General features: G+C 32.6%; 1 pseudogene; it reads left to right on the top strand.

The window, feature by feature from the left end:
- The first annotated feature begins 289 nt into the window (after positions 1 to 289).
- On the top strand, positions 290 to 14,800 carry LOC128173984 (zinc metalloproteinase dpy-31-like; annotated as a pseudogene).
- The last annotated feature ends 12,468 nt before the right edge of the window (positions 14,801 to 27,268 follow it).

Genomic DNA, 27,268 nt, shown 5'->3' with positions numbered 1-27,268 from the left:
AGACACCCCATCTACTGATGATAGAAGTTAGAATCCGCCTCAAGAAGCTCAATAACACAATAAATAAGATGAAAAAGTACAATGTCTTCCTCCTCAAGACCAAGGAAGTGAGGACAGCTTTTCACTTCAGCCTGTCTGACAGATTCAAACCATTACAACTCCGCTAGAAAGCACTGATACCAACATCGCAACTCATTGGGAGAATATCAGCGAGATGTGGTGTTGCATATGTGAAGAAGTCCTTGGAAGAAAAAAGACTCAGCACAAAGATTAGGTATCTGCAGACAAAATGAAGAAGTTAAAGGTGAGGAACGAAAAGAAAGCAGCACTGAACAACAGCCGGACAAGGGCAGCAAAAGCAAAAGCTCAGGAGGAATACACACAAACAAAAAAGTACAGAAAAGCATCAGGAATGATAATAGGAAATGGACTAAAGATCAACTTGTAAAAAACAGGATTAACACCACTGCCCAGATACCATTTACAGTTGATGATAAGTCCATCAAAGACATCGAGTCCTTTATCTACCCTGGGAGTGTGGTTGACAGTCTGGGTGGCACAGACTCTGACATCAAGTCAAGAATTGTCAAAGCATGGACGGCATTTTCCATGCTTAAAAACATATAGTCCTCTAAGAATATCCGAATTACCACTCAGCTGTCGATCCTTAACTCCAACATTAAGTCCATCTTACTATATAGAGCAAAGACCTGGAGGACAACAAAAGCATCCCTGCAGAGGATCCAAACCTTCTACAACACCTGTCTCAGCCGCATCTTTAACATCATATGACCTGAGAGGATCTCAAATAAAGGCCTGTGGAGGAAACCAGGACATGAAGCAATGAAAATGCAAAAAGGACGTCGGAAGTGGGGCTGGATAGGACACACCTTGAGGAAACCACCATCCAGCATTACACGCCAAGCCCATACCTGGAACCCACAGGGCAAGAGGAAAAGGGGACGTCCAAGAAACTCCTGGAGGCGGGATGCAGAGGCAGAGCTACAGGCATTAGATATGACCTGAAACAGAGCCGCCAAAACAACCACGAACCATGTTCGTTGGAGGACTGTTGTTGATGTCCTTTGTTCCTCACGGAACAACAGGCCTAAGTAAATAAGTGACATCATTAAATGAAATAAACTAAAACTGAACTTTATTTATTTTACAACGATTGATAAGCAAGTTCTACAACTTATATTAATATCTCTCGTTGGCACGAATGTTAGCGCCAGGGGGTCATTGGTGTACGAAGAAGCTGGAGTACCCGCAGAGAACCGACGTGTCCAAGCGGGCGACCGCCATACCCTATCACATACCACCACTGTCGATCACGGGGATCGAACTCGGGTCGCAGCGGTGACAAGCGAGTGCATTGTCCACTACGCTACTTGGACACCTAAATGAAATGAACCTAACGCCTCTAAGAGAGTGGATTTTTTTTCTCCACAAAAGTTTCGAAGCAGATGCTTTTGGCTTGAAAGAGGTTCGAACATTCAATAGCAAACTTAGTTGTGAGGGTACCTTGTAAATTGACACTGACGTAGTCTAGCATGAAAACGTTCTTTACTATTTCTCAGGGCAAGCATTGCTTACCTTACTTTTTCTCAGCAAAACTCGGCCAAATACATATGGTAAAAGTAACAAGAGTTTTGTTAATTCATAAACAAAGACAAGGGCAGCTTGATTTCTTATACGAGATATAAAATGTCCCTAGTAATGTTGAGAAAAGTACAATTCAAAGGGTTGACAAAAATGTATTGTGCATGATAATCATATAAAATGTATACGATATGTTGATTTAATATATAGTAAATTGAATCATGAGCCTTTTTTCCATTGCAAATGATGATATGTTAGTTTAACGTGTTTGCTTTTAAAGCGTCAAACGTAGAGACAGATACTCAGATAATCCCGTATGTCGTACATTGTTTCAAAGTAGCCGGTTTTACATGTCATGTTTTTAGCGTTAGATGCCGAATTATTCAACGCCTAAAACACCAATGTCCACACTGCAGTGCAGAACAAATGCCCTCTTTATAACTTTGTTAGCACTGTCTCGCATATCACTAACTGACAGAGTTTGTCACATCTTTCTTTTTCTACGCCCGATGGAAAAATCAGTCCTAAGATATTTATAAAAAAAGAATGGATTAGGAACACAAAAGATAAATAAAATCAAAGTCATATACGTTTAACAATTATATATTCAGACTGGCTTTGTTTAGTATTTAATGCAAGTGTCAGGTTAATAAATGCAAAAAAGTATAGTTTCCAAGCCAGATTCATTATTGTTATTAGAAATGGAACTTCTCGTCAGTTTAATATTACTAGAAAAAAACATGTATATTTGTAAATATTCTACATTGGTTAGTTCCTGACATGTGATGTTGCAATCTGCACACAATACGGAATGTCAATATTTTGCAGGAAATAAGCTGGGGGATCGTAAATACTGAAAAATCATGAGAAATGGGCAATCAATGAACGAGTCGAACTTTTAGAAAGAAAACAGCTTGTAGAAAATTCTACACGTTCTGCAGTCTATTAATTTTCCTTAGAAACTGGCGATTGCCTTATAAGGAGTGAGATAGACGTATTCATTCTAATTGGAAAGTGAAGAAATTCTTGTCAAACAGTTCCAAAGACACCCATGCCATTGCTATAGTGAATTGTATTAAAAAAAAAGTCACTCAAAAGATTGTCGATTAAAAAGTAACTTATTGAACACGGCAAGACATCTGAAGGATAAAACTTTTTTCTGAAACCTTTATTAAGAATTTTAAAATTCGTACAATTAGTGTTTTTGATAAATTTGTTATTTGCATATTATTTAATCTTGTCACAAGTCAGAATGTGTCTCACAAATTTTTCCGTCATGAAGCAGTTGAGATTGGTAACGTAATGAAAAACATGTTGAAACCAAATGAACTTGATAAGGTAATTAACCAGAGCAAGTTGTTTCTAATTTTCGTGTGCTTCTTTTACTTTCAACGCTAATTAAAACAATCGATGACGTCATAAACAAGTCATTTTTACGACATCCCACTCCAAAAAAAATATATTAATATTACTTGCAAACAAAACTCAACCCAAGGTTCAGTTGAGCCTTTCTGAACACCAATGGTTTGTCGTCAGTCTGTTCTTCTGTGAGTCTGACCGTCTGTCTGTACACGTTTTACTTTGCTTACTTCTCTAGAACAGGGTTGTGTAGTTTCTTTCAGATAGGATATTTTCCTTAGATTTAACAATTTTGAAACCCCTTTTTTATCAAAATACTTTGTATCAAGTTTGGCCTAATTTGACATGGCTGTTCTAGAGAAGTAAACAAATTCATAGTAGCTTTATCAGTGTTGCAAAGTGATAAAAAAGATTGAACTCGAGGTTGGTGTCTAAAATGGAAATATGAACAGCAGCACCTATATATCTTGTGAATTGTGTAATTAGTTTAAACAGTGACCATTTGATTATAACAATGTACTTGCCCCAGAGATGGGTTCATAGATTTAATCATTTCTTTTGTGAAAAGATATATAGTTTTCTAAAAAGTAAAATATTACAATTCAAACAGCGTCATAGTTTAGAAGCTTTATTGTTAGAGCCGTGAGCCCGAGCAAAAACTGGTACTCCAGAATGTGTTCAAAGTTTGACAAACAAATTAGATGTATATAAATATTTATCACAGGAAATACAATCCGCATGATTTTTATCATATCGTCCGTCTCTCCGTCCGTCTGTCCGTCTGTAAACTTTTTGCATTTTGAACTTTTTCTTAAAAACCGCTTATCCAATTTCAACCAAATTTGGCACAAAGCATCCTTATGGGAGGGCGAATATAAATTGCAGAAATAAAAGTCTGATCTGTATTCAAAGCGGAGAAAACCTTGAAACTGTAGAAAAAGGGGGTGCATTTTTAAAAATCTTCTTCTCAAGAGCTACTGAGTTCAATTCAACGTAGTTTAGCATAAATTATCCTTATCGGAAGGGGAATATAAATTGCAAAAATTAAGTGTTAATTCTGTTTCAAATCTGAGTTATTACGAAAATAATTATAAAGGAAAGGCGTGTTTCAATCAGTTTAATAGCTTCGGTTTCGGCATACGGTAAAACGGGTAGGCAAGATATGGCCTGGGCAAAACAAAAGACTGGCAGTTATTAATTTGCCAATCTCATTAAAATTTCAGGATATTTGATGGACCAGTATATTTGTATATGCTGTAAATATTGCTGCAAAATAATGCGTATCTGGAATTGACGATTGCCGATTTGCCCCGGCTTTTATTTTGCCACGGCCCGGGTTTGCATACCCATTTTACCAAGACTCGTATTCCATACTTCTAAAACGAGGTTCTCTGTTTAAAGCAGTCATTATACGAAAAAGGGTCGATCTGACTATGATGAATTTGCTTGTTGTGCAACAGTTCGCGTATGAAGGGAAATTTTTGAAACATGCAAAATATATTGGTGCCGATTTTGTGAAGTAAATTGAGGCTAAATAGTTCAATGCGTTGACAGTTTTCACACATGACGTTGGTGTTAGCTTGTTTTGATTATCGTTTCGTTTTCATTATCTATGCTTTGTAACCTGGGAACTATCGTCTGTATTTCGTGATTTTTACGTATCAAATCAATCAGAGACTTCGGTAAATCAAACAGTTAACTGTTTACCTGCACAAATTAAGCAAAATCTGATGTATCAAAAAAGTACTGAATACAATTCATTCTATAGGTAATTCAGCATTAACTTTTTGCGTAATGGTAGATTAATGCAATAGGTTTTGTTGAGACGCTCGGCATTTTCTAGGGTTTATTCAGTTTAAATAGTCAGTTTGATATCGTTGACGGAAATATGTAGGTATATACATGTATATCTATGATTCATTTCGAAAAAATAAATTGTGCTCTTTATTTTTTATAGTGCATGTTTCTTGTGTTTAATTGTTTACAATTTCTATTTACTAACCATATTTGAGTGTTAAGCTTCGAATTATAAGCAAGATACAGAAAGAAAATCTTAGGCCATTCTTTTTTTTCCATTTTAAATGCTGAATAGGAAATACCAAGTTAAAAATCTTAAGCTGAATGTAATAAACTCATGTGAACAAAATATGACTCAAACCTAGACGAACTGTGAGCTCTGTATCTTGCTTATTATTCTACGATTGACGCTGAAATGTTGGTTGAACATTAGAAATTCTATATGAATTAGAGTTTGTTAAATACTTGTACAAACAAAAAAAAGAATGATATTCTATATATACCTACTCTCTGGGGCCCCTCTTTATACAACGAATAATGTGAAATCTACATCACTTTCGATAGTTTTTCAGACACGAGTAAATAAAAACGACATCTTTAAATCATTTTCTATAGTTCTGACACATTTCTGTTGCGGGGATAAAGTAATTATCGCTATTCCTAAGAAAATATCACAGCGGAAAATTATCCTGGTTTGTACGCGAAGTAAATAACAGTCATTCAATTATAATGGAGAAGACAAATAAAATTTTTGAATGTTTTTAATTTGAGGAATTGAGCACATTGAGGTACAATTTTCTTCTTCACATCTATACATGTAGGATTTTTTAAGTAAAAAACAACTATTATATATTTTTTTAAAAATACAATAACTAGTAAGTAGTTGATGAAAAAAATGTACCTATAAGCTCTCATATATTTTTATCGCTTTACAAAGTGCGGGGGGGAGGGGGGCAGAACGAAAATATAGGGAATTGGAAGTTAACAACTTAACAGTGTACCCCTACCAATTGTTTAGTTTTATATATTGCGTAGGATTTTCTTATTCTGGTAAAAAATAGTATTTCATGAAGGTACAATGTCAAAAATAAGTGTAAAATTCGAATACTTTACAATATTTATTTTTTGTTATTCTACCGATGGACCGTATGGCACAATATCTTTTGAACGCCCATTGTTGCTCAGGTGAGTGATGTGGCCCCATTGGCCTCTTGTTTGTATATTGATGTAACGTTTTGTTTTTTTTAGATTTAGACGACTTGTTATTTTTTGTGAATTTTACAATAGTTTAGAATAGATGTACATTCTAAATTAAAAGAAATTTAGAAAATGTTGTTATGGTGAGCAGTGTGACGAATGAGCCTCTTTTTGTTAGCTTTTCTTGACGAGAATTCAACTGAAGATGAATATTCAGATATGATGGTTGTGTTTCGGCAAACAAAGGCATTTTTCTAAATCATTTTAAATTGTATCTATCTATCTATCTATCTATCTATCTATCTATCTATCTATCTATCTATCTATCTATCTATCTATCTATCTATCTATCTATCTATCTATCTGTTTTAATAATTGATTTACTTTTGACAACAACACCCATAACAGATTTACATTATGTCATATACAAGTTAAAAGCAGAACTTTGATACAAATCGTTTTGATTAAAAAAAAATACATAAGATACTGATGCTAACAAACACATATTCCATGTATATGTAATACACATTTTTTTTATCATATAGTTTAACAATGTATTCTATCGATAACATGCTTATTGATAGGCTGATTAGTTACCATGGAAACCGTTTTAATTGTATTTCTTTTATTTTATCAATGTTGTTTTTCTTTTCCAAATAGCCTAAGAATATCAATAATCAGGCAAAAACAATTATGAGAGCTGAAAATTATGAACACCATCTACCTTGGAATGATAAGCCTGTAAGTTTACTTAACCTATTATTAACGCATTATTCAAATTGAAACATATCCTGACTATCATACTTACTGAGCCAAAAGAACGCAAGCAACTACAAGTATTCAACAATATGATACAATGATAGCACATTAAACTAAACTTGAATGAGTGTTCATTTTTGTTTATGTTGTACAAAATTTAATCTGATAATGTTTTCCGTGTTATAACTTGTCAGTGATAATTCAAAACCATTCATCCTGCAACCACCTCTTGTTCTGACCGAGTTAAGGTAGCCCAGTCAACCAAAGTTATATTTGTCAATGTCTCAATATAATGTGCATACTACTCAAAATATTATTAGATTCACAAACCTGACATTTTTTTTACAGAATGCTCATAGAAAACCCAATCGAGGAAAAAGAACGTTTTTTGCGGATGACTTGTGGCCAAACAGAATTATCCCATTTAAAATTAATTATGGAACTTATATTAACAGTATGTTTAAGGAACAATTGTATCACAATTCTATTTTTAAATTATTTTTGTATTCATTTACCTCAGCTATTAATAAACAATGACGTATTGTTTTGCATTGAACTTATTTTTCTCAAAAAAGTACATTTAAGCATTTTGATCAGAAAAAATACGATATATACTGAGTAAACGTTAGTACTGTTTAATCAGGCTTTTTGGCTCTAAAGATTGAATAATATTTTTGCCAAATATGTTTAGTCCCTTAGAAAAATTTAACTTTATTGTTTTTCCTTTTTTGTCTTGATAAATGTACTTGTTCGTTTAGTTTGTTTATGGGTTTTTTTTTCTTGGGTTGGCTGTTTTATTGTTTGACTTCGTCGCTTTTCTTCATTTTTTATTATAAATGAATTTTCTTCAGAAAACAAGATCAATAATGTTATGGCGGCAGCGGTCAATCTTTTTAACAGGGCAGGCTGCGTTCAATGGGTTCCATATACAAATCAACCTAATTATGTAGAAATAATTGGAAGTCGCAAGCTCTTGTAAGTTGATCACATAAAGGTACAACAACGGTTTTGACTTACATATGTATAATGTTTTATTAAGGAAAAATTGACTTAGACATTCTCAATTCTATAGACCAGTAAAGGCTGGGTTTTTTTCTTGGATACTATATACATTCCAGGTGTAAACAATTATGTAAACTTTAAATTTTTTACACACTTCTTTTGTATGTAAAGTGTGTGGAAAGGTTTTTGAAATTATTTAAGCGTTAAATAATTATGTTTTTTTGGAAAGATATAGTGCCCTTACTGCAGCGTTGTTTGACGACAAATTGAGTATCGCGCGTTAGCTAGATCGTTATAAATCTAAGTGCACACCGCTGCAGTTATCTCTTACAAAAAATGAATGATTAAATGCTTTGCATTTCAGAGGATTTAACTAAGTAACGTCATAATAAAACTCGTAATTTTAATTGATATGTATATTATCCGTCTTTTGGTGCAATGACTGCAGCGGCTTTCTACACAATTTACATGCCAACATATGTGAAAAGTAAATATACACACAAGGCGGATAAATGATGTGTTTTATAACATTGTTACAAAGTTAAACGATTATAAACGTAAAAGACAGGGGTTATCAAAAGTTGCATATGTTTAGTTAGTTCCTCATTTTTCCATCTTTTTTTAATAAGAAAAAAAAATCTGTTTGTTGTAAATCTATGTTATTGTTGATGCTGTTTGTTATCGTTGCTGTTGTTTCCTTTTCCACAGGTGCGCGACACATTTTGGGTTTCGGAAAACACAGGTTCATGAGCTGTTTCTTGGAGAAATTGGCTGTACGAGGGTAAGTATATATTGCTACTGTACTCAGTTGAAAGCACGTTGGTCAAATAACAAAGAGAGGTATTTGTAGAAACAATTACAGCAACTCCAATTCACCTTTTTTTATTATTATTTTTTTTTTCACCTAAACTATGCATAATGCATTGGTATTGTAAACTGAATGTGGTTTAACCAGTGCTGTTTATCAGAAATACTTTTAGATCAGTAACATTTTCAGGATCTCCATTTCGGAGAATTTTTTGATTCAGTGATCTATATTGCTTAAGATTTAATTATTTTAGACAAATTATGAAACTTTTTAAAAATAAATAAAATATTAGTGATTTTAAAAAAAACGGCTTTCAAAAAATTATTTAAAATCAGAAAATTTTAACCTGCAACATAACAGGATGCATGTTTGTCTGACATGTTGAGCAATTTAATATAACTTATAACTAATTTTAGGTGGACGGCGCTCTACACGAAATGATGCACGTTGCCGGGGCCGTCCATGAACAGTCAAGAGGTAGTGATCGACATAAAGCCATTACTATTGATTGGGCTAACATTCCCAGGGACAAGCAACACAACTACTTCGGTTATGATACGTCCAATGCTAGAGAATATAACATCGGCTCCATCCTCCATTACGAGGTATAAACTAAAAACAAGAGGTGATACGCTGTTTAAAACAAATTAAATATTGTGGTTTCACTTATATTCAAGGGTTTCAATTTTCGTGGATGAAATGAATATCACAGTTTCAAGGGTACGTAAATTCCTGGCTCCTATCAATACCAGATTTAATAATAGTTTCATTTTAATGTACATTGAATTCCATGGATCAGCTTAACAAAGAAATCAACGAAAATTGGATTTCAAAGAATATTGATGAAACCACAGAATACCACTGATTTGATTTGGTGTATGTACAATGAATACAATACAGCCATCGGCATAATATTTGAATAATAGAAAATACTATTTTATTCATATTGGCCCAATGAAACATGTAACTGTTACATGTATATGCTTAAATCTATTTGTGCGATTTTTGCATATGCGCTACGACTAAGATCAAGATATGACCAAAAGCAGCTTCCTCAGTCAGATGGGTCCAACTTTTGAAATTAAGTTTATAAATCCTTTATATATTTATTTGAGACTGGAACTTGCGTTTAAATTTCCAAGTATGGAAAAACTAATAATTGCCAATTTTTTTTTTTATGATGGATAGTCTGATTTCAATTGCATTTTTAAAATCAATCTCAGTGCAAGTTTGTTTTCCTTATAAATGTGATCAATATGATTCTACTAACCATGCATAAAGCAACTGGTTGACATGAATCTGTCGAGGCTTAGAGGTTCGTAATGTACACTTTTTACCGTTGACCAATCCCTAATGGTTAGGTATGACCGACGAATTCATGTTTCAAATCTTGTTTGAGACCACTGACCTCATAAAACCAAAACAGTTGAGAAAGGAATATGAAGACGTCACGTAAATCAGATGAGCAAAGTTTGCAGAAACCGTGATGCAGGAAACTTAAAAAAACGCGTTGCGCACCGGCTTCTCAAATTCGATTGAAAAACCAACGGTGGGTTTGATCGACCACACCAATCTATCGGAGTTTCCAGCTATTTCTGCTTCGCCATTAAAAGTTTGATTAAACCGAAACAAGCTGCTATACAGACACCGCCCGCTTAACAACGATTATAGCATGATTTCCTTCACACATTCAATGATGAAGCGATTGATAGCCGAGCGATGTGATTGAGTGTCTTTCATTTGTGTAAAGACATGAGAACACTTCCATAACAACGCGTGCTGGTTATATCTAAAAATGGTGTTTCAACAATTAAATAATCAGATATATTTCTAAGAAAGACCACATACAATTGTTAAAATTGAATTATACGTCATTTGTTTCCCTAAATTGTAGATTGGTTGGAGAAAAGAGTTTACTCTTAATGATCCTGACTTGGAATATTTGCTAGAAGGGCACACCGATCTCTCGTTTTACGATAAAGCGGAGCTAAATGCATTTTATAAATGCGCTGGTACGGTTTTTCTTTAATATTTTCTTTTATTATACTTTCATGTGAAAAACTGAAATATGATTGGTTTAGACGCAGTTGATAATCCGTTCTATTACCCTCAGCATTAGCAGCACACCGAGCAACGGGTAACATAAGGAATTGTTACATGCACGTAAATGATCCGCGTACGGTTCGCAGTAGAATTCAAGTCATTCCTCTAGAAAAGAATTTAAGTTTTCGTTAAAATTGACATTCAGTGTAATAAAATGAATAGTGCCTGTTTGGGAGGATAACAGTTGAAATCGACACCCCTCGAAAACCATTGTCAACCTCCGCTTCTCGTCGATGGAAAATGGTTTTCTCGGGGTGTCAATTTCAACTATTACCCTCCCAAACAGGCACTATTTATAAAATAGTATATAATTATTTCATTAAGTCATTTGAATGTTGACTAAAAGATTCATCATGTGCCCTAAAAGCAAAACTGTGCTTTTAAACCTTATATCTCTTATGAAAGTAGCTAGGTAAACTTACAATAAATATTTCACTTATGTTTAATGTTAAATAAAACATTCTGAGAAGTTATTGAATAGAACAGAAAAAATATAGGGCATGTGGAGCTACTGAACGTACCTTTGATCGTTGCTTATTATTCAGATGACTGTGTTAATCCCCCAGTTTGTCAGAACGAAGGCTTTGTGAAACAGGTGCGTGGTGTGTGTAGCTGTGAGTGTGTTGATGGATTAATCGGACCAAACTGCAGACAAGTAAATACCAGTGTTGGTTAGTCTAGTTAATCAAAATTTTATCGTAAGATGTATATTTAGTGATATTACATGTTCGAATAAAACTTCTCGTAATGTCAGGGATGATATCTTATTATTCCTATGCTCAATAACTGCTGAGTCATACTGGGAATATATTTTTGCCCTCCAGAAAACCACAATGATATCAAATTTTGTTCTAATTTAGGATGCGGAGGGACAATCCGATTGCTTTCCAGCGAATCAGTGTTGATTGACATGCTTGGATACAAGACAGGCCTGACCTGTACATGGTTAATTAAGGTGAATCGTATGCTTTATTTGACTATTGTTCTCGTTTACTCGAAAGAAGCATTTCCCTTATTCATTTAATGTGTTACTTGTTGGTTAACTTTACATTATCTGTACACCAAAGGTCAGAAGGAAATAACCACGCATTTGCGAAATTCTTCCCTAGAGGTCTTTGCTGTCTTTCACTTTGGACAAGAGAAGCCAGCACATTGTAATAAGAGATTGTCTGAATAATTTATGACAGTGATCTTTGTCCCTCTACCAAAAATAAAGAAAAAAAAGGAAAAAAAAGGAAAAAAAAAACCAAAAAAAAACAACAAAAATTAAAGTTTTGAAATAGACTCACAAAAAGCCAATAGGATTTACATGAATCTTATCTTCAAAAAAAAACTGAACTTTATAATTTTCGTTTAAAACAGGGTCCTGCAAAGACAAAGATCCAAGTCTACATTAATAGCGTAGGACTTCCGACAAGTATTGAAAACAACTGCTATCATTACATAGAAATAAGGGATTATCTCCCTGGAGCCAAAGGAAAGCTGTACGTAATATTCATTTTCAGAATCAAAACGTTATTTTCAAATAAAAAAAAAAAATCAATGAATATAAGATAATTATCGAGTTTAAATGAAAAAACTGTAATGCAATGACCGAGGCCCTCTAAATCAAACCACTGAAGTACTGACAGGAGTTGATTTTATCGATTATTATTTATTTTAGAATAAACGATAGTGTTCTTTTGCATGGCAAGAGGTTTCTTATATGTATTTGATTTACGCATTTTTTTTATAATGTGAATGCTTGGACTCTTCCAAAAAGTTTTGAGAAAACCCCATATGAATCATGTCGTGTAATATTTAAAGATACTATTAATTCCATCAACGTAGGTATCAGTAATCGAAATATTTCTGAAAAATTGTATGAACCCAAGCAATATTGAACTCTAGCTTCGTTCAACCAGACGCTTGGCTGTCTCCGTTAATCTCCGACAAGCAAGAGATATTCTCTGATTGTCGAGAACCCCCAAATTACTCTAATCGTATTCGTAGTAAAAGCCACTGCTACTGCGCTACACTGTTATAGAACACTTTTGGGAAAGAACTATGAAAAAAAATTAAATCGATTAAAAGTACGTTTCAATGTGAATGTATTCAATACAACCATAATTTTACATAAAATAAATGAAATTGTTCACATAATTTCTTGAAACTCGGGTGGTGCAACATTCACCAAGCAAAACCTAGGTCCTACCAATATAATGATCGTCCGCTTTGATAGCGATCGATACAAGACCGTCTCTCCCGGGGAAGGGTTTACTTTGACAGTGACTGCAGCGCCATCAGGTATATTTGCAACGATTTCATTTTTTTTAAATCTTTAAAAATGGAGAGAAAAAAATCCGATAACATTACACATCTTTTAAAAAAAACAAGATTCAATTGATAATTCTGCAATTCCAATGATAAAATGTGTCAATATCATTATGTATGGTAGTTAGTAAATTTTGATAAATTCACTTATTACAACTTACAACTCCCTTCCCCGGGAGAGACGGTCTTGTTTCGGTCGCTATCAAAGCGGGCATCTTTGCGTTCATCTTTGTATTTTTTTCTTTTTCTACCATAACATACAATCTCAAAGATTTATATAAGTCATATCATACAATAACATAGAATAACATAGAATAGCACACAGAACGATTTAAACTCAATTCTAATTGCTTTTTTTTTCAAAAGAAAAAATGTTCCCATTGATGATTAGAGGTAAACGTTGGCTTCTTATCAGTTTATTTTGAAATGTTTGGAATTCTTCTGTGTATGGATGCGTTTTTGTTCAAATCTCATAGCATACAATATCATAGCATAGCATCTTTTAATCATTAAGCTCGTCATTTTAATTTCTCATAGCATAGCATACAAACCTCATAGTATTGCATTAAAATTTAATAGGAGATCATTAAAATCGCATACCATAACATAGCTTATATTGATGAAAGATATACATGAACTGACTGTATTAACAGTGACTTTATGATTTTGCCGGTATTTTTTAAACAAACTTTGCGCAAAATATAATTCGTGAATTTTATGTAGAGCTGAGAAAATTGAGGCAATCCGTTTTTCACTTCTTCTTTTTTTTCTACATATAACAAAAACATTTGTTGACTGTGTTTTCAGGGAACATTGATTATAATTATGTAGCCAATTAGATAAGAATATTACAATTGACCTTTTGGTGTCGACGAATGAGAGTTTTTGCTAAACTGTATTTGTGAATTATAATATTTGTTAAGCTGAGAAAATCAGGGCTATTTGTTCTACTTTTACCATAATTTCTAATCCTTTTAATCAGTCTTCAACTCCACTTCTCGAAAGAAATAAACATATATTTGAGATTCAAATTCAGACTTGTTATGGCAGTGCCAATCCTTTTTTTTTTGGTGGTTTTTTGTTTGTTTTGTTGTGTAGCAAAAACAAAAATGTTCACTGTATATTTGGGCAACGTTTTGCACTTTGCGTCGGCCAAAATTTCGTACCTCGGGGGTTAATACATTCATTGTTGCCCTTCACCCTAGTCATTATTTGTACATCAGAAAGCGCCTACAACCATAAATATATTTATATTTTGTACTCGTAAGCATATTTTTTTACAATCCATTTTATGATCGTCTGATACTTGCACTAAATGATGGTATTAAAGTTCTGACTGATATTTTTTCTATCAAACTGTTACTTATGTGTTTAATTAGCAAAACTGATATTTTAATGCTTGTTTGTCCGCTCATTTTCTTACAAAAATTATAAATTATATTGTTGGTTTTTTTTTTTCATTTGTAAAGCATGCAGTAGTTCCCCTTGTAAAAATCCCGCAGTATGTATAGATGGCACACGCAAAGACAAGTATACATGTTCATGTACCGAGGGATATTCGGGAACAAATTGTGATACAGTAGCCGGTATGTTGACCTTTAAACTAATGGAAGTAAAACATATGTTGAGCAAACACTTGAAATTATATCTAGTTAAATTAATGTATTTGTAATATAGCATCATTGTTTTTGTTTTCATCGTTTTATCAGTATTGTGCTATTTATATATTGCAATTGTCTAGCTAATGCAACAGTGACAGAGAGTTTTGAACGCGACGTTTCAACATTATTGACACACGGTTCTTCGGGTGTTGATTTCAAATGGTCCACAATTAAGGTATTCGTCTACGTTGGCATATAAAATATTACCTATATATCTAAAACAAATAGGAATGCATTTTACCTTTAAAACGTTTTAAGAAATATGTAGAAATTGGTACATTTATAACACAATTTATATTGGTACTTCTTACTTGTGTTATTCCTCTAAGTTCAATGCATCTAATTAGCAGGATAAGCTTTAAAGAAAATGCTATCGTAATATTCCTATTGAGTCAAAAATTAAGTGATAAACACATTTTACAACTCATATACAGCATCTGAAGATTCTTCTTTTTCGTATTTAAAAACATTTAGAATATTAGTTTATGTCGTAACAGTTTGAAACAACAGTTATCCTACCGGCGTTGTTTTGCCCAAAAAAGTTTACTTGCAGAATTTTGGACTTTTATTTTTTTGGTTATTGTACATATGGTGAAATAAGCGCTTTGTCCAATAACATGCAACACAGATTAGATATATTAAGTTAGGCTATATAAACAAAATTCAAAATTGGAAGTTCAACGTTTCTGTAATGATGTAAAAAAATAGTTCTAATTTGAAAAGATGCAAACGAGGTAACAAATATATATATGACTGCCGTCACGAGAATAGGGCCCTTAAGGTCAAAATTTCACAAACTTACTTTTTTGTCAATTCCGATTAGTCAACTCTTTCTGAATACAAATATACAAAGATATCCAAAATTTTGTGTGTTTGAAGCACTTTATGACAATTTTAGTAAAAGATGTGACGTAGCTTGTCGAAAACGTCACGACGTCACGAACGTCATTTTTTTTTTTGGTATTAGTTTTTTTTTCTTCTATACTTCCTTTCATGGTCTTTAATTGTTTGAAGAAGAATTCATTAATAATTTTCTACAATTCTAGATTTACAATTTCAACAAAAGAGATCAGATCATTTTGAATATTCAGATATAGTTAAAGTTCTGCACACTTCTGATGACTCCTCATGAAATAACCCCCCCCCCCCCTTTACGAAAATATTATAGATAGATAAAAGATATCTAAGGAAAATAAATATCAAACTTCTCCCCAACCTTTACACACATCAAAGTTATTTAAGCTGCTGAGAAGCAAATATGCAAACATGTAACAAACATAAAGATGGTCGAATTTCATGCCTATGTTTCCATAATTTCGGGGCATTGTAAAATTGCATATTGCATACACGAATTTATTTTCAAAAAGAGACACATTTATTCTTTTTAATTAACCTTTTGCACGGAAATTTTATTGCATATTTACTGACATTACTTTTTAATTATCTTCATAGTTCTGAAGCAAGTTTAAAATCAATTATAGCTGTTTTTGAAACTCGGATGTTATGGTGTTAAATTATTGTCATGATTTCTCTTCTCTTTTATACGTTATCAACAGAATTCGTATAAAATTACCTATGGGAAAAATCGGCTTTGACTGTCTCACTGAAAAGTAATTACAACTACAAGAATGTGGACAGTTGATTTGATTTGAGAGAAAAGATTTTAACAAAAATGGCGTCTTATATTTATAGATTAAAATTTACATCCACTAAGTATGATTCCCTCTATTTCTCACGAATATTGATTGTAATTCACAGCTGTATAGAAACAGACAGGACTGAAATCAACTCGGCCGAGTTCTAACCATGCAGTTTACCGATCGGTCGAAATCTTCAGCAACCTATGAAAAATCACGGATAGCACAAACTATATAATCACAATGATACCAAACTCAAATTACCATATAACTTAAAGACACTTTGGCTACAGCTTTCATCTATCGTTCTAGTGTACATTAACAATAATTTAATGACCTTTACTTACTTTTTACGATCAATTCAATTCATTAGTTTACTAAAAGAAAGGTGTAAATATTAAAAATAAAATGCTTTCTTCGGTGATACATGCCGGCTATAAAGATAGCCACATTACAGAACGCGGGTTACGTTAATTTTTTCGGTATTGATCGCTACTTTTTGTTTGTGTTTATTGTTTAATTATACACGTACACACCTAATTAGATATATCAAATACGACAGACCAACAAAATACAAAAGCCACCCACATGCTGAATCTACACTCTATTCAATCGCTTTGTAGGTTCACGCATACCGTTGTATTTTGTGATGCGATTTTTATAAACCATAATCGTTAAAATAATTAATTATATATACGCATTATTCACTTTTTTTCCAAAATGCAAGATTGTAAGTAAATTTCAATACGACTTCTGCATTAAATATGCCCATTCTTTTGCACTAATTGGTAGTACAGTGCCGATAGACGTAGCTTATATTCAGTGAGAAGTAACATTTTTACATGTTGACTAAAATTTTCTTATTATCATGTTACACGATAAATGAATAAATCTCTCTCTCTCTCTCTCTCTCTCTCTCATTGAATACGACAAATATCGGCCAAGTGATTATCAATTTTAAACAAAATGGCAAATTGAATGATAGACGTTTATAGAGTGCATAAAGTTGCATACGGTATTCCGAAGTTTTAAGAAAATCGCGATTATGGAATTTTTTTTTTATTGCTGTACGTTGTAACAAATACACATAAACATTGACCTCAGTATCATCGAAAATTGTTCCTTGTATAAAAAAGGAAAGATGAGAAACAATCATCTATGAAGGTGAATTGTAGGCCATGCATGTTATTATTTGTAAATGTCGCACTTCTAGTGTTTTTATTTATCGATAAACATGAATTGGTTTATAAAACGGCAATTTTATCGACTTGATATCAAACGTACATGTAATATAGTATAATGATTGCGTTTACAAATCTGTTTAGTTTGAGGAATTTTGAATCATGTACGTAACTGGTTTGATATGAATGTAATCATATAAAATGCCATAAATCCATGAAAACGTGGTGAGTTTTCAGGCATGTTATGACTCGGGGTTTTTTTATGTACGTTAGCTCAAAAAGTACACACAACATGTGGATTTGGGTTTTTGAATTGCAGAAGAAAAAAAAATATGTTGCGCTCAAATAATAAACAAGATTTTTATTCGTACAGGTATATATACTTTTATGTTGTTTCATTAAAGGCCCTTTACATGAAAATGTCACTAAGAATCTTGAGACATAGCCGCTTTTCTCGATCGTGTTCCTTCCGACTAATTTAAAAAGTGTAGAATCGTCTCCTGGGAGGTGAACTTCCAAACTTATAATTTGAAATATTTGACTTGTATTGTTTCACAGTAATTACTGCACAGATAACTGTTAGATATGAACAATATTGCTCTGCATCGATTCGGTATGTCTCAGCCTTCAATCCCTCTTATCAAGAACGAGTTTGCAGTGTAGTTTTTTTTTTACTTTATTAAATCATACATGCATTGCTATTGCAAATTTAAGTTGTATAATTTTACTCAGATTACTTTATAAATCATCATCGGAAATCCACGACCAGTCTCGAATTCAATTATACGCTATGCGAGACGGGTCTTTGGTTTCTAACAATGATTTATAAATAAGTGATTTCCCAATTAGAGCATATTTTCATCACACACTAAAATGTAAAATATGGTGTTTAAGTTTCATAACAGATGCAAAAACAGAATTTTTATGATGTCTCAGCATCAACCTGTGTGCATTATTACGCGTTCGAAAGGTGTGAATATTGACTTTGCATGATTATATTTCATTTATTAAATGTTAATTTTTTAAATGAGCATGTAATATTTGACTTAAAAAATATTAATCGTGGTATTTTAACAAAGCTAAACTTTAATTATTCAAAAGACAAACACAGACGCAGAAAAAAATAGAAACAGAAAATCAAAAAACTGCGTTTACAATGCCGCTACTTTGACGTCGTTTTCTGAGCATTGTGACGTCAAAAGATAAAGGCCCTTTTCTCGTGACGGCAGTCACACACACACACACACACACACACACACACACACACACACACATATATATATATATATATATATATATATATATATATATATATATATATATATATATATATATATATATATATATATATATAGTAGGTTTGAATCTAGAAACGCTGTGGATGGACTCAAATCAAACCATACTTGGGACGAGGGGCAGTGTGTTGTAACAGCGTACGGCAAACAAACCGCCACCTGGTGGGTAAACCTGTCCAGCATCCACAGCATTCATCATATTACTCTTGTAAAACATTCATATTTATGATGTACCTTTAATAAAAAAAAGTCTAAGAAAACAAGATATTTATGTCTATTTATATATTTCATTCTTTTGTAATGATTTTGAAATTTGGTTTCGTATTAGAAACAAGCATTGCTTAGATAATTTATATAAACGCTAAAGAGGGAAAGCAGGCAACAAAAAATGTGCTTAAATTAAACATAATATGCAATTTAGATAGCTAGCATGTTTATTGCGGGTTAAAAATCTCCCTTAAAGCTGAATTTTAGAATTAAGATAATCAAAATTTTCTTATAAAGGTTGCAAACTATTATACTTATTTATAATTGAAGCAAAATGTCAAAAAAAAATTTAAACCTATGGAGCATTATAAATGTGTAAAATGTGACTATCTATGCTGGTTTTCTGCACTTAAAGCATAATTTGACTAGAAATTACATATTGACAAGTATAAAGCAGTTAAGGAGGGTTTGTTAAGCGGACATCATAACGATTTGTGCTGAAAGTACTAGTTTGTCTTGTAATGTTTCAATACTTAGCTAATATATGTATTTAGTTAAACAAAATTAGAAAGACTGATCTGTTTTTATTTCAAAATTTGTAAAATGCATATCGGACACATGTGAGTACCTCCGAGAAATGGCAAGGGTGTGCATATCTGCAGTATCTTTCACTTTTCTTTATAAAGCTTTTATTTAAGAGTGTTTATACTTCCGAGTTAATATTGAACATGAATTTAAATGCCCTTGTATGAACACACATTAAATTGCCCTTTTTCCGAATGATTTATCTACCTACATCTATTTACATCGTTGGCAACGTCCGTCTGTTTAAAGCATTCACAAGTCTTGGAATGAACGTCTTTATTATGTGTTCGGCTTTTTGTTGTGTATCATGTACCATCATGTATCATGCTATCACTTAAACAATAAAATGCTTTTTTGGTGATTCATTCGGAATATGAAGGTAGCGTCATTGCAGAAAAAACACATGACCCGCGCTAGAGGGTTATGTAAAATTGTTTTCAATGATCGCTACCTTCATAATCCGCATGAAGCATCAAAGAAAGCATTTTATTGTTTACATTAACATCTCTCTTTAACAAATCAATAATTTGATTATGAAAAGTAAGTAAAATTCGCTAAAGTACTGTAAATGTACGTAAGTAGGTTAGCTAAAAGGAACAGCCTAATCGTCTCCTGTGAGACTGAGAGTCTGGCATCATCATGATTATGTCGCGCAGTCCGGGATACTTTGTATGTCGCTGTAGGTTTAGACCAATCGATAAACAGGGCGTGTCAATTTCAGACCTGTCAACTTCTACTTAAGTTTCAGCCGTTGTAGATTTCGACCAATCGATGAACGGGGCACGTAGATTTCAGTCTGGCTGTTTCTATAGAGCTATGAAGTAACCATAAGTTTTCGTAAGGGAATAATACTTTGTAGATGTAAATATAGTGTAATATATGTGTGCGTACGAGCTTGTGTACTCAAGAGCAATTCAAAAAGTAATGGATGCGTGTTTTAAGGGGGTTTTGTTTGGATAAAAATTGGTCAAGCTAGATAAGGTCATAAACTATCTGGTGAGTAAAAGTGTATATTTATTATTTTACTTAACTGACACCATTTACTGTTTTTTAACCCTTTAACTACAAATATTAAAATACAAAGTACAAGTTTCTAGCGGGCTGCTTAACACTCTGCGTGAAAAGTGGTATTCCAAGACGTTTCTGTTCAACAGCAATGTTAATTGCTCGCCTCATATCTAATGACAGTAATAAAATGTAACTAGAGCCGACTTCGTTCCAAGCAACGCGGAGGTCTTCCGTTACAGCTTCAAGTCAAGAAAGAATTGTCAATCAATCTTCATACCACCCCCCCCCCCCTTCTTTTCTCCTTAAACGTGTCAGAGTCTGACAGATATTGATAGGAGGTCATTTCCACACTACATTTACTTGTGACCAATCAGGGCTTTATAAATCAATTTGAACTCTTGGAAAGTTAGTTTATGCCTATTTTCTATTTATTAAAAGGGCATGGTCACGATTTTGGTCAAACATTATTTTTCTGATTTTAATGTTTACAATGATTTAGTAAGGTATTTCTAGTCGGCAACCGAAATTTGAGAGTCATTCGGTGAGTTATTATCTAGTTACAGAGCTTACAATTCTTTGCTATGTAAACAAAACTTTTGTTTACATTTTGAAAGTTGAAGTAACAATTCCAGTTTTAGACCTAACATGAATATGTTTATCGTTAGGGACTGTTTATTTATGCTTTAAATGAATAAGAAAATAGACAAATCAGCTTGGAAAAGATTTTTTTTACTGGTATATTGAACCTATGTAAACAAAAACAAGGCATGAACCTTGTTAACATGACAAAGAATTGTGAGCCCTGTATCGTTCTTGTAACTCGAATGACACTCAAATTTCAATTTATCATTAGAAATGCATTCCTAAAGCATTATAAATAAAAATAGAAAATAAAATTTGATCAAAATCGTGACCATGCCCCTTTAATGTAACTCTCAGACTGCAGAGTATTGAAAAGTTAGACCTCTCGTAAAACATAAAGGCATGTTTAGATAACTTGAGGATATATTTAGACAAGAAAAGTATTGACTGCGACTTTAAAATACAATTACACACAGGGAGCTATTCCTTGTAAGCAAAATGAAAGCAGGTATGCATGTCTTCATGTGAAGCCTTTAACTCTCATATTACGCAATATCCAAACAATACTATATTACAATTAGATTGATAAGATAATTGAGAAGATCTTTTCCAGCAACATCATTATCGTAGCATGTATTGTTTTTTAGTTATACAGCGAAGATTTTCCAAGCGCCTAGATCCCTTATTTCAGGGACCCGTCCCTTTTTTTCTGGTCTCAAATGAAAGCCCTTTAATTTATGCACAACTTTTGTTCTATATGCATTTAGAAAATATTTCAACCTAAAAAGTTACGAAGCAAAAACATGAGTAAAAATTAGCAATTTTTAAAACATACATGTAGATTTCGATTGTATAATATGATTGTATAATTCAAGTGGTACAATTGGAAAAAACTAAAATACAAAAATCAGAGGACAATATTCAAAGGGGCAATATTACCGGGTAAAAGATTTTTAACTTTTTAATTATTTGCTACAGACCATTTCGGAGCCTTTGTCCGGAAAGGAATGCCCCTTAAATGTTTTAAAATGGAAAATAACTCAAACCCAGTTTTTACGATTTTTCATCTGTTTGTGACTTAAGAATTACATCTAATTTACAATACACCCTGAAAATTTGAATGAAATCGAATGACAAATCAAAAAGTTATTAAGGTTTACAAAACCATCAGAATCAGTACAAAGTCTTCCGTTTCCAACGGAAGACCTTAACTATTCGAATTACGCCTACGTTTCGGGTTTTTTTTTTAAACTGAATTGAACTGTTTAGGTTACCTCGAATATATATTAGTGTAGTTTTTGGCTGAGTATTTGCCTTTAAAAGGCAATGCTACAAAGGAAAAGACACCAAACAAAAGGTTACACCGCAAAAATAATATTGCCTCTGAATTGACCATAATTTGTTCCGACAAATGATCGCGCGCATTAATTTTTGTAAAATCTTAAAAACCTTTAAATTAAAATGTATTTTTGGTTCTAGTACCAACTGGAACTGATGGACAAAACATTCATACATCTGTGTGGTTACATGTAAGGACATGTTACGAAGTTCAAAGCTTCACAGTTTTTTTTTTTTTACAATAACATGTTAAGGAATATAAAATCTAATGCTTTACTGAACAAAAGTTTTAAAGAAATTAAATTCTGAATAAATCCGTAAGAATTTATTTGATCTTTTTTGTAATATTACATGTAATCAGTGTTAACAGGAACAGTTTTTGCAAGTTAGGCTCATTTTCGTGGGGTTGTGCACATTTGAAAAGTTATGGTAAGGCTTTTATTATGCATTAAATGATACATTCAGAGCATAAAGATGATTTAAAAATTCCCAAATGCGTTTAATATGTATATTTTCATTTCATAAAAACGAACTTCGTCGACTCTGTATTAGTTTCTTAGTTTTAAAAAATGTGCCCCTCTCTTTATTAAGATGCATTCCCAGACCCGGGCAACCGATCAATAGGTGTATATAGGCTAATAGACACGTCCGATTGTATACTAAAAATCGAATCTCTGATTGTACCTGAAATTGTCATCTTGGTTACTTATGACGTAACCAGCATGTACGCCAACATGATATTTGATGAATTGTTTCATTCTGTCGAGAAAGCATATTGAGCAGACAATTCTAGTATAGAATTACCTCGACATTGCAGTTCTGATCTTATCTTCTTTCTCAGATGCATACTTGAAAATATTTGTTTTCAGTTTAACGGAAAATGTTACAAACAATGATCATTATCACTGTAATGCATGTGCCTTTATTTATGTAAGAAAGACGTCGTTATTGCAGACTAGGGAAAGAAACATCAAGCAGAATTTAGAAATATAGTTATGCTTGTACATTAACGTTGATTGCCCACAATTGGCTCTCAAAATAGTGCATCACTTGGTATCTTATGTATAACTCTCACAAAGAAATAAAATCAAAGAAATATAGTGTTACAAAACGGAGAATTATGAAACAAAAATGTAAAGCGTTTACAAACATTTTAAATGTGATTTTAAAAAACTACAGTTTTAAACAATCAGCATTTGAAATACATTGTATTAAAGAAAGCTGTCTTTCGAACTTGATATCCAAAACGAATGCATCTTTTCCGGTATGTGAAGAAAAATAAAGTTCATTCTGACTTTTTTTATCAGCTTTTTCCTTCCTATATCTAAAAGATATAATAAAAAAAAACCTCTCAAATGGCAAAAGATAAGTGATAAGGTGATTAACAATGCTATCATGTGATGGACAATTATTAATTAAAATATTAAGTAATGTTATAGTACTGTCCACCTGACTCATTGATTCACTAGTAATTTTGAATCATGCATTAACATACAAACACTGTACATCTTATTTTACTAAATTCAATTTCAAAACAACTTTCTTTCAATCCACCATTTTTTTTATAAATGATATTCAATGTTTTAAACAAGTTTTAAGTATAAACATATGTCCTTTTACACAATGTATACCACAAATGAAAGTTTTATTTGATTTTCGTTTTGTGGTGCAAACGTGCTTGAATATATTGGATTGGTAATAACAAAACATAATGAAATTTGTCAAAGAAGTTTTGTAATTTTTCCCCCGCATCTTTTATTTTTTTCCAATAGCTGTTTTACAATTAAATGAAGTGTTTGAATTGAAAAAATCTCTAAAATGGTCATAAATAGAACTTTTATAATAAAATGAATTACTCGTTTCATCTAGTGATTAGAATGGGAATATTTCTACTACCATCATTGTCCAATGTCCTTTGTTTCCCTTTAAAATGTTGATGATTTCCCTCAGAGATGTGACATAAACTTCTTCTTTTGCAAGCATGGCCCATTGAGTACACCAATACAACGTAAAGAAATTGAACGTCTATGTTGCATTTCGGATTTTTTGGTTATTTACAATATAATGAACAAATTCAACATTTTCTACTTGCCAAGTTGTAGAAAATACTATAATTGACAGTATTATCTTACAAAAATTAAGAATATGTACAAATTTTAAAACGGTGAGAAAGAAATTGGTTTTAAGAATTGAAAACTTTAAAAAAAAATGTCAACTTAAGAAAGTTTTAAAATTAAAAGCATATGTTTTCTGTTCAGACTCGATTGAACATTCAATGCTACAGTAGTTACAAATCTTTTACACTGCACCATGCAAAATTTAAGAATGTATACGTTTTCGCTTTATAACAACAATTGCATTACTTACATGTACCAAATGAACAGCGAATGTCCTCGTCTGTTTAATACCTACCAGATAACTCGAAAAGCTCACGTGCTTCATTTTAAAGAAGCGCGTACAATACGAATCGCTAACGATTATGTCATTCAAATTAGGCTTTGCGTAATTGTTAATTTGTTTTTTTTATCTTTAAACTTTTCGGGGGTGGGTGCTGTTTTGTAGACTTATGTTTATTAATATTTTTGCTCCTTTATTTCAAAACAAAAAGTAAGAGGCATATACTCACCAAAAACACTCATTGTTACAAGTCCAGCATCATCTCGTCCATTCACGAGACATTTTATTTTAAACTGGCGACTTTGTTGAAAGGGGATTTTGATGTTTTGATTTTTTAAAAGAAATACCGTGGAATTATTTTTATTCGTGGGGGTCAATGTTCGTGGGAATCCAAAATTTTAAGGTTCTTGGATCTTAAATTCGTTTGTTGCAAGTGGGGGATAATTTTGAAAAATGTTAAACTTGCATATACGTTTGTGGGGATGAAAAGGTTGCCTACGAAAACCACGAACACTCGTCCAGCACGGACATTGATAATTCCACAGTAATTAAACGTGTTATGGTTTCGCAATGCAATAATAAAATTAGATGGATTATTTTAAAAATCATGAATTTCATTGAATATTGTGTAAATACTATAGTGAATTTGATTTCAGCGTTCATGTGATGGTGTATCAGTGAATAAAGTTATCAATACAATTTATTTTTACCGTTGCGATTGCCTAACATTTACTAAAAAAAAAGCAAACACATAATCTATTATATCTAAAAACTTTAGGGAACAAAAAGTTGCTATATGAAACACGTTCCATTTATTTAAGTTTTGTCTGCATATATTTCTATTCAGCATCTGAATATTGACGATTTTGAGTAACTTCAGATAGAATAAACTTATGTTCACATTTTAAATCTTAATGATATGTAATTTCAATCAGGTTTTATCATATCGACAGAGAAAACACATCAGCTAGATTACCTATATCACAGTAGTCTCCCTTCCAGCCTGGTTGACATCCGCTGTCACACAGACCATTCACATTGTTGCAGCCCACACATGTGTCGTTGCATTCATCAGTACAATCCTGTCCGAACCGTCCATATGGACAGGCTTTCAAAAATACCATAAAAAAGTTGATTAAGCAAGAAAAGAAAAATACCCGATAGTATTTTGATCGATTTTATTTTAAACTTCACTCGTTAAAAAACCGTGTCACGTATTTCAAATTATTCAATTCAGTTTTATAACATTTTTAAAATACCAAATATTCTTTAAAAAAAAAAAAACTACTGTGGCTCAATTTTTGTGGAATTTGTTGGTACCTCTCATTCACAAATCAACATTCTCCACAAATTAATAAGTTAGGATTTTAGAGTCATATATCCTTTTGTTGGTATATAGGAATACACGACATTACGTCCCAACAAACCTGTAAATTTAAAGCAATCCACGAAAATTAGCCCCCAGCAAATTTTAGTGATTCCACAGACTTTTTGGATAAGTCTACTTTTTAAAGATCATGTACTGATACCCAGGTTTGGCATAATTATACCCTCGCACAACTTGCTGCAAAGGGGATATAACATCGCTGTTGTATGTGTGTCTCCTTCAGTTTATGGGCAAGATTAAAAAAAAAAACCTTGCACAGATGCTTATCAAACTTCGTACACGTCTTAAGTATAGTCAAAGCACGAACCCTATTAATTTGCAAGTGAACTGGTTAAATATTCATTAAAATATCGTAAAAAAAAACCAAATTTCAAACGGGACTTCACATGAGACATTTCTGGTAGAGTGAAAGTAAACATTTGAAATTAATCACTTGATTTTTTGTTCATTTAGATCTTGTTAAGATAAGAAACAAACGTTTTTAATTAACTGTGAGTTAAAAGGTGACCAAGAGGAAAATTGAAGTGGACAGGATATTAATATCAACCCAATTTTATCAACAAGTAGCCATCTGAGTCGAAACTCGGCCGGGCTATATTTCCCGAATTATTAAGAGTGAAAGAGGTCTAGATACAGAGGAGACATTTATTACTATCGTCAGCATCAATTAGTAGGAATTCACCTAATATGAATTGCTGCATATCTATAACGATTCCTAAAAATCTGGGTCGAAATACATGTTTACAGAGAACAGAGTACAGATCGAAAGATCATGTTTAGCAAATCAGCTTTGTATTACATTTATTATGAAACCAAAAATTTGCTTACACCAATCTTCTGATGTGATGTTCAATGTATGTCACTGAATAAAGCTAAATTACTAAATTTTAAAACACGTGTGATGTGTTTTAACTGGTTAAAAGGTGAACTCTTTAACCATGTATATGTAACCCCCCTCCCCACAATTATACATATACCCTAGACCTTGTGGATAGAAATATAGGAGTTATTATGAATTCAAAGCGGTTTTAATATACTTGTATCAAATTT

Source organism: Crassostrea angulata, chromosome 2, assembly GCF_025612915.1.
Source record: "Crassostrea angulata isolate pt1a10 chromosome 2, ASM2561291v2, whole genome shotgun sequence".
Taxonomy (NCBI): Eukaryota; Metazoa; Mollusca; class Bivalvia; order Ostreida; family Ostreidae; genus Magallana; species Magallana angulata.
Note: the sequence above shows the minus strand (reverse complement) of the source record. Positions and strands in the feature narration are given on the sequence as shown.